Here is a 9486-nt window from a genome sequence, read left to right as displayed (position 1 = left end):
GGACTATATTGTGCCAGACAAGAATGGCCTTTAGGAACGAAAAAGTATTAAGTGGTTTTCCTGGGAGATATCTAGGGGGAGATAAATGGAAATGACCTATGTATTTATAAAGCACAAAGGCCCATAAAGTTTATCTAGACATCTGACACAGAATATACCCATGTTCATGCCCTACACACTACTGTAATGTTTGTACAAGATCAGCCTTCTGAGGTACCCTTTTAACACTCATAAATTGCTGATCAATAATATTACTCCTGGGGGAATTCTGTGCTATTGCATGTGCATAATTAATGAGCCATGCACATTTGTGTGTGTGTGTGTGTGTGTGCAGAAAAAAGCTTCTGCTGAAATGTTTCTGCAGTTCCGCCTTTTGCCCACCAGAGGGTACTGGAGCAATAGAACACAGCAGCAGCTCCTAGCCAGCTAGGGAAGAGAAAGAGCCTGCCTTTTTTGCAGTGCCTGTCAGGCCAAGTCAGGAGACAGGGGTTATAGGGAGATAGACAGCGTGGAGGGGTCAGATGGGACTCATAAAGGCTAGTGGGGGAGGACAGACTGGGTCAGCAGCTGAATGGGAGTGGAGGCACAGGGCCACATGGTGATGGGTCAGGGAGTGTAGAGCTACATAGGGACAGGGGAGTGGCTGGATGGCAGCACAGACACACATGGTGATGGGAGACAGAGCCACAAGGGAAGGGGTGAAGGGCCACATGGTATGGGAGGAGTAGATGTTTGAGTGGGGGTAGAGGGACACATGGACAGGGGGTTCAAGGACTTTTTGGGCACTGGGGAAGATGTGCCTGATTGAATGGGAGAGGCTAGGGGGCAGCCAAGGTCTGCAGGGAAGCTCCCTAACAATCCCTCCCTGTCCCCACCCCCCAAAAAAACCTGTTCCATACTTTTCCCACCCATACCCAACAACCCTCCAAGTTCACACGCTGGCTTTTCCCTAGCAATTTATTGCCCTCTCTCTCAGCATCTCCATTACCCCCAAGCCTTTGCACTGCTTCTGAAGGGTGGGGGAAAATATGGTTCTGTACTGTAGTGTAAATTTTTACTGTATTAATATGCCTAGTAAGGAATCTATTTGTCAAAAAATATTTCCTGAATCTTTTTTGTTGTGTGTATTGTTACAGACATATGCCAACAGGTATTTTGAAATAAATGACCAAAAATAATTGAAACTGGTGTGATTATATTGTTATTTTGACAAAATATGCATAATTTTGCAGTCTTTGAAAATATTTAATTTTTTGGTGCAGAATTCCCCAAGGAGTAATATCTTAGCAAAATGTATGTGGCAGCATTGTACATGAAATTATAAAACATAAACTGACCTCATGACTAAAAGTATATTTTCCAGATAAGCCTGGGGAGTGGCCAAACCAGTTCCTCAGCCACAAAGGGCAAGTTGATGCCTCAGTCAGGTGTAAACAAGGCTGATGGACCATTACCTGCTAAGTGGTCATTCTTTGGCAAGAAAGCAGGCAGAGTCTTCAAATCTACATTTTAGCAAAGAAACACCCAGGAGTTTCCTTCCATATAGGCTCCTTGTCTCTCAGATAGAAATGAGAGGGGAACTGAAACTACAAAAAGAGAAACAGACACCCCCCCCCCTTTCCCTCAAGGGACCCCTCTCTCACAGCTGTAAGCATGGTACACATTGAGTAACCGCTTAATTGCTCTGGGGCCCAGGCTTGTAAGCAGTGCTGCTAAACCAGCAGCAGGTCAGGGGCTGTGGCCACTCTGATTGTTCCAAGGCAGTGCAACTGGGTTAGTCAGGGAGCAAGCCAGCTGCTGTGCTGTTCTGAACTGGGCTGGTCCTTGACACCAACCTGTGAGGTTTTTAAACAAAATTGATTGTATTTGGAAAAAATAAATATGCCAAAATACAAGATTCACCATAACACACAAAGTAAATAAAGTGACATGCATCCGACGAAGTGGGTATTCACCCATGAAAGCTCATGCTCCCAAATGTCTGTTAGTCTATAAGGTGCCACAAGACTCTTTGCTGCTTTTAAAGTAAATAAAGAGGATTAGGATAAAGAGAGGGGCGGGGAAGCAACATATCTTAAACAGACCTCTAAAAAGTCAGCACAATTGCTTTGAATTTTTCAGGCATTCCCTTTCTGTGGAGGGGCAGTTGCTTTTTAGCTGTGATGTTAGTCATAGCACCAAGCCAGGCATCAATATTTGGTGGAGATCAACTTCTCCATTTTTGCAGGATTAAATTTTTTAGCTACCACAGCTGTATGTTGGAGCCATGCTGCCTTGTTACCACATAATCTCCACCTACTAGGGACATATCTAAGAATTACATTTAAGAGGGAAGGCTCCAGCTTAGTACCCAATATCAAATTGGTCCTCTGACCCATCTCATGCCTGAAATTGTGATGGGACACTCCCAAAACATGAGCTAATGTAGGACTAGACCAAGGGAATTACATTTCCAAGAGCGATCAGCATTTATAAGGCCCATTACTATTAGCCTTTGTGGGGACCAGAATATTAAAATATGTTTTGATGAATAAGCTGTAGTATCAGGTCTATAGTTTTAACATTAGATACAGTTGTATTCCATTGGGTCAGAGGTAGTTGCTGAAATATGCTTCCACAACTGGGAAGCAATTTGACTGGGAATTGCCTATATTCTCACATGTAGATGAGTTTCCAAGCAAAGGGAGATGCAAATGAAGAAAGCCCCCATCCCCCCTACACTGCAGCATCACCAGAAAATCCTGTCCCCATGCCTGCCTAACAGTGAAATGGAGAAGGAAAGAAACATCACAACTTTATTTTGACAGGTTTCAGATGAGCACCACACAGAGCCCATGCCTCTTCACAGCAAAAGGACACCACACTGTTTCCCCAACTGCATCCTTCTCCCACTCACATTTCCCCTAGCTTGGGAAGCATGGCTCAGTGTGGGGAGAGGCCAGATACCAGGAACACAGGCCTGGTCTACACTACGCGTTTAAACCGATTTTAGCAGCGTTAAACCGATTTAACGCCGCACCCGTCCACACTACGAGGCCCTTTATATCGATATAAAGGCCTCTTTAAACCGGTTTCTGTACTCCTCCCCGACGAGAGGAGTAGCGCTAATATCGGTATTACCATATCGGATTAGGGTTAGTGTGGCCGCAAATCGACGGTATTGGCCTCCGGGCTGTATCCCACAGTGCACCACTGACCACTCTGGACAGCAATCTGAACTTGGAGGCACTGGCCAGGTACACAGGAAAAGCCCCGCAAACTTTTGAATTTCATTTCCTGCTTGCCCAGCGTGGAGAGCTCATCAGCACAGGTGACCACGCAGAGCTCATCAGCACAGTTAACAATGCAGTCTCCTGAGAATCGAAAAAGAGCTTCAGCATGGACTGCACGGGAGGTACTGGATCTGATTGCTATATGGGGAGAGGATTCAGTGCTAACAGAACTGCGTTCCAAAAGACGAAATGAAAGAGTATTTGAAAGAATTTCTAAGGCTATGACGGATAAAGGCCACAGCAGGGACTCAGTGCAGTGCAGAGTGAAAGTTAAGGAGCTCAGACAAGCCTACCAGAAAACCAAAGAAGCAAACGGAAGGTCCGGGGCAGGGCCAAAAACATGCCGCTTCTACGCTGAGCTGCATGCAATTTTAGGGGGCTGCGCCACAACTACCCCACCCCTGTCCATGGATTCCGAGGTGGGGGTTGTAATCTCAGCCATGGCTGAGGATTCTGCGGACGGGGAAGATGACGATGAAGAAGAGGAGGACGAGCTTGCAGAGAGCACACAGCACTCCGTTAGCCCCAACAGCCAGGAGCTTTTTCTGACCCAGACGGAATTACCCTCCCAGCCCTCCCAAGCCACTATCCCAGACAATGAAGCCATGGAAGGGACCTCTGGTGAGTGTACCTTTGTAAATATAAAACATGGTTTAAAAGCAAGCGTTTTTTAATGATTGATTTGCCCTGAGGACTTGGGATGCATTCGCGGCCAGTAAAGTTACTTAGAAAAGTTTGTTAACATGTCTGGGGATTGAGCGGAAATCCTCCAGGGACATCTCCATGAAGCGCTCCTGGAGGTACTCCAAAAGCCTTTGCAGAAGGTTTCTGGGCAAGGCAGCCTTGTTCCGTCCACCATGGTAGGACACTTTACCACGCCATGCATGTAGCAAGTAATCGGGTATCATTGCATGACAAAACATAGCTGCGTATGGTCCCGGTGATTGCTGGCATTCAAGAAACATCTGTTCTTTATCTCGCTGTGTTATCCTCAGCAGAGTGATATCGCTCAGGGTAACCTGGTTGAAAATCAGGAATTTAATTAAGGGGACAGAGATGCCCATTTTCCTACTGGGTTCGTGGCCTGCTGCTTAAAAAAAAATCCTTCCTTGCACGTAGCCAAGCGGGGGGAGGGGAGGAGTGAAATAGCGATGAGCTTTTTCACGTTTGGCTAACAGGGATCATCCCAGCTACTAGCCACGCGGTGCGGTGCGGGGGAAGGGGGTGATTAGCAGTGAGCTTTCATGATACGAGCCATGCGGTGGGGGGAGGGGTAAAGCACTGTGTATATATGAAGGCTGCAGAAGCCGAAAGACAGTGGCTTACCATGGCCGCATGCAAGCTGAATTCTGATGCCCGGACCTGCGTCTGTGAGATCTGTAACACCAGAGCCGCAGGCATTCAATATTAAGATGCAAAATGCGACCTTGTAGTGAAATCACATGTGCTATGTAAGGTGAATAGTGCTGTTCACTGTGAAAGAGTATAACCATTGTTCTGTAAAATGTATCTTTTTAAATACTTCTCTCCCCTTTTTCCCTCCCTCATGCAGCTGCAAATTTTTCAAGCATCCCTACTCCGTCCCGAAGGCTATCTCAGATAAGGCGGCGGAAAAAAAAAAAGACGTGAGAAGAAATGTTTTCCGAAATCATGGAAGTGACCCGCAATGAAAGAGCGCATCTGAATGAGTGGAAGGACGTGGTAGCAAAGTACAGGAAAGATGCCAGTGACCGTGAGGACAGGAGGGACCAACGTGAGGATAGGAGGGACGAACGTGAGGACAGGAGAGACGCTCGAGATGAGAAGTGGCGGCACGAAGATCAGCGGTGGCAGGATGCAACTCTGGAGCTGCTGCGTGATCAAACTGACATGCTCCGGCGTCTGGTGGAGCTTCATGAACGGCAGCAGGATCACAGAGTGCCGATGCAGCCCCTGTATAACCACGCTCCCGACTCACCATGTTCCTTAGCCTCCTCACCCAGACGTGTAAGAACGCGTGGGGGGAGGCTCCGTGCACCCGCCTACTCCACCCCCGTGGACAGCCCAACCAAAAGGCTGTCATTAATGTGAAATTTTTTTAGTGGCCTTTTCCTTCGCTCCTATCCTCCTCCCAAACCACACCCGGGCTACCTTCTCAGTTCTCTCCCTCTTTTTATAATGAATTAATAAAGAATACATGATTTTTAAACGATAGTGACTTTATTTCCTTAAGCAAGCTGTAATCGAAGGGGGAGGGTGGGTTGCTTACAGGGAATGAGTCAATCAAGGGGGTGGGGGTTCATCAAGGGGAAACAAACACAGCAGTCACACCCTACCCTGGCCAGTGATGAAGCTCATTTTCAAAGCTTCTCTGATGCGCACCGCTTCCTGGTGTGCTCTTCTAATCTCCCTGGTGTCTGGCTGCGCGTAATCAGCAGCCAGGTGATTTGCCTCAGCCTCCCACCCCGCCATAAAGGTCTCCCCCTTACTCTCACAGAGATTGTGGAGAACACAGCAAGCAGCAATAACAAAGGGGACATTGGTTTGGCTGAGGTCTGAGCGAGTCAGTAATGTGCGCCAGCGCGCCTTTAAACGGCCAAAGGCACATTCTACCACCATTCTGCACTTGCTCAGCCTGTAGTTGAACAGCTCCTGACCACTGTCCAGGCTGCCTGTGTATAGCTTCATGAGCCATGGCATCAAGGGGTAGGCTGGGTCCCCCAGGATAACAACAGGCATTTCAACATCCCCAACTGTTATTTTCTGGTCTGGGAAGTAATTCCCTTGCTGCAGCCGTTTAAACAGAGTAGTGCTTCTGAAGACGCGAGCGACATGAACCCTTCCTGGCCATCCCACGTGGATGTTGGTGAAACGTCCCTTGTGATCCACCAGTGCTTGCAGCACCATTGAAAAGTACCCCTTGCAGTTTACGTACTGGGTGCCCTGGTGCTCTGGTGCCAAGATAGGGATATGGGTTCCATCTACCCCCGTGTAATAGTCCGGTGTTGGGGTCGTGCCCTCTCAGGGGCCGTCGGGAGCCAGGCCGCCTCACTACACGGCCCAAATCAGTCTCCGGGTTCTGAAGGTCTTGGGGTTCTGCCCCTCAAGCAGGGGCTGAACAGAAGGCACACGGTTACTGCAATGAGTCCCAGCCCTCAGTCAGGGCGGGGCAGCAGACACTAGGTCTAGGCTCAGATCCTTCCCGCAGGCTGAGCACCCATACAGTCAATAAGCCACGGCCCTCATTCAGGGCGGGGCAGCAAACCAGTTCTAAGCTCCGGTCCTGGCAGCCGGAGCTGAGCCGTTACAATGTCAGTAAGCCCCAAGCCCTAGCTCAGGGCGGGGCAGCACACAAGAGTCCAGGGAGCTCAGATCCCACTGCAGGCTGAGCAGTAACAAAGTTAACAAGCTAAACCCAGGCCCTCAATCAGGGCGGGGCAACAAACACAGCAGTTCTAGGCTCAGCTCCTTACAGCAGGAGCTGAGCAGCAATAATAGTTCAGGGCGCAGGTCCTTGCATCAGGAGCTGAGCAACAATGGTCAGTAAGCCCCAGCCCTAGGTCAGGGTGGGGCGACAAACAATAGTCCCAGGGGCTCAGGTCCTTGTCTCAGGAGCTGAGCTACGGCAATAGTTCTGGAAGCCCAGGCCCTTAGTCAGGGCGGGGCAATAAACAATAGTTCACGGCTCAGGTCCTTGTCGCAGGAGCTGAGCAGTCACAACGATACCGGGGCTCAGGTCCTTGTGTTAGGTGCTGAGCCACAGCAGGTAAGTGCAGGCTTCTCTGCCTGACCGCTGGTAGGAGGGGGAGTCTGCCACCCGTGAGTGGGGTGGCAGGGGGGACACAGGCCCACCCACTCCACTGTGTCCCAGCCCGGGGCCCTAACAGCGGCAGTCAGTCTGCTGCTGTGTCGGTGGGGTCCTGACCGAAACACACCGACATCGGCTCTTCCTCTGTCGTAGCCAGACTGGGGTCAGCTACCCCCGGGCTACTTCCCATCTCCCCCTCCATGGGTACCTGCTCATCGCTGGGCTCGGCAGCGGGGTCCCACACCATGGGCTCCTCGGCGTGCTGAGGGCTGTCTAGGTCGGGCTGCTCCTCCGGACTCGGGTTAAGGGGGCGCTCGGGCCGCTCCTTGGGGTACCGGGCTCGGGGCAGGCTCGGCCAGTCCACCTCGGGGTACCTGGCTCGAGGGAGGCTCGGGCGGTCCACCTCGGGGTACCGGGCTCGAGGGAGGTTCGGTCCGTCCGCGTCGGGATACCTGGCTCGAGGGAGGCTCGGTCCGTCTGCGTCAGGGTACCTGGCTCGGGGCAGGCTCGGTCCGTCTGCATCAGGGTACCTGGCTCGGGGCAGGCTCGGTCCAGCAGGAGCCCGGTCAGGAGCGTCCGTCCTCTCCGGCCGCTGGGCTCCAACTGAGTGCTGAGGCCGGGCTTTTATACTTCCTGTCCCGCCCCTTGACTTCCGGGGGGCGGGAACAGGTGGTGGTGGCTCCGCCCACTGAGGTGGCTGTTCTGGTTCCTCTCTCTCAGGGGCCGTCGGGAGCCAGGCCGCCTCACTACACCCCCCCCCCCACAGTTAGGGAATCCCATTGCAGCAAAACCATCCACTATGGCCTGCACGTTTCCCAGAGTCACAACCTTTCATAGCAGCAGCTTAATGATTGCTTTGGCTACTTGCATCACAGCAGCCCCCACAGTTGATTTGCCCACTCCAAATTGATTCCCGACTGACCGGTAGCTGTCTGGCGTTGCAAGCTTCCAGAGGGCTATTGCCTCTTGCTTCTCCACTGTGAGGGCTGCTCTCATCTTGGTATTCTGGCGTTTCAGGGCAGGGGAAAGCAAGTCACAAAGTTCCATGAAAGTGCTCTTACGCATGCGAAAGTTTCGCAGCCACTGCGAATAGTCCCACACCTGCAAAACTATGCGGTCCCACCAGTCTGTGCTTGTTTCCCGGGCCCAAAATCGGCGTTCAATGGCTAGAACCTGCCCCATTACCATCAGGATCTTCAAAGCGCAGGGGGCCGCAGTTTGAGAGAATTCTGTGTCCATGTCCTCATCACCGCGCTGCCGTAGCCGCCTCCTCCTCGCCTGGCTTTGCAGGTCCTGGTTCAGCATAGACTGCACGAGAATGCGCGAGGTGTTTAAAACGTCCACGATTGCGGTATTGAGCTGAGCAGGGTCCATGCTTGCTGTGCTATGGCATCTGCACAGTTCACCCAGGAAAAAAGGCGCGAAACGGTTGTCTGCTGCGTTCATGGAGGGAGGGGTGAGGCTGTACCCAGAACCACCCGCGACAATGATTTTTTGCCCCATCAGGCACTGGTACCTCAACCCAGAATTCCAAGGGGTGGGGGAGACTGCAGGAACTATGGGATAGCTACGGGATAGCTACCCACAGTGCAACGCTCTGGAAATCGACGCTAGCCTCGGACCGTGGATGCACACCGCCGAATTAATGTGCGTTGTGTGGCCGCGTGCACTCGACTTTATACAATCTGTTTTACAAAACCGGTTTCTGTAAAATCGGAATAATCCTGTAGTGTAGACGTACCCACAGATGATAAAAATTTCATAATCTTCCTAGGAAGAAAGGAGTGCTGTGACTAACTTTTCCTCAGACAGCCAATGCATTCTCTTCTGCTTTCGGGATGTAACCCCCATCCACCTCAACACCACCCCCTTTCTAAACAGCTCCAGTTTGTATTGTGACAGTGTAACATGCTGCTGGGAACACTCAGAGCTCTAAGCCACTGTTACCTCTGTCTCAGTATGAGTGAGCTTTGTTGGAGCTTAGACTGTGTGTAGCTTCCTGCTAAATGAGTCTGTATTCCTTAGCAGCAAACTCCTCACGGCTCTCGTGGCTCAAACGTGAACTATCAGTGAACACCAGCCCTTGAGCACCTCAGATGTTCCTCTGCAATGCATAGCCTCTATCACCAGGTATTCACAGAAGATAATCATTTTGCTGCTCTTTTAAATAAATCAGTATATTATAGTTTATTAGTCTGGTAACCGTATCCTTCCCTTTAAACACAACACTAAGTTTGTTTATGATAAAAATAAAACCTGTTTATTAACAAAAGGACATGGGTTAAGTGATACAAAATAGAAGATAGAAATAGTTAAAGTTAAAAATATAGTTTCTAATAGTTAAGCCCTAACTTTAAAAAGCTACAGATTTTATTTAAAGTTGTTTCCTCACCAGTCTTTCTTTCCCAGCAAGGGCTGACTTATGTA

Source organism: Mauremys reevesii, linkage group 7 (genome assembly GCF_016161935.1).
Source record: "Mauremys reevesii isolate NIE-2019 linkage group 7, ASM1616193v1, whole genome shotgun sequence".
In the NCBI taxonomy this organism is placed as follows: domain Eukaryota; kingdom Metazoa; phylum Chordata; order Testudines; family Geoemydidae; genus Mauremys; species Mauremys reevesii.
Note: the sequence above shows the minus strand (reverse complement) of the source record.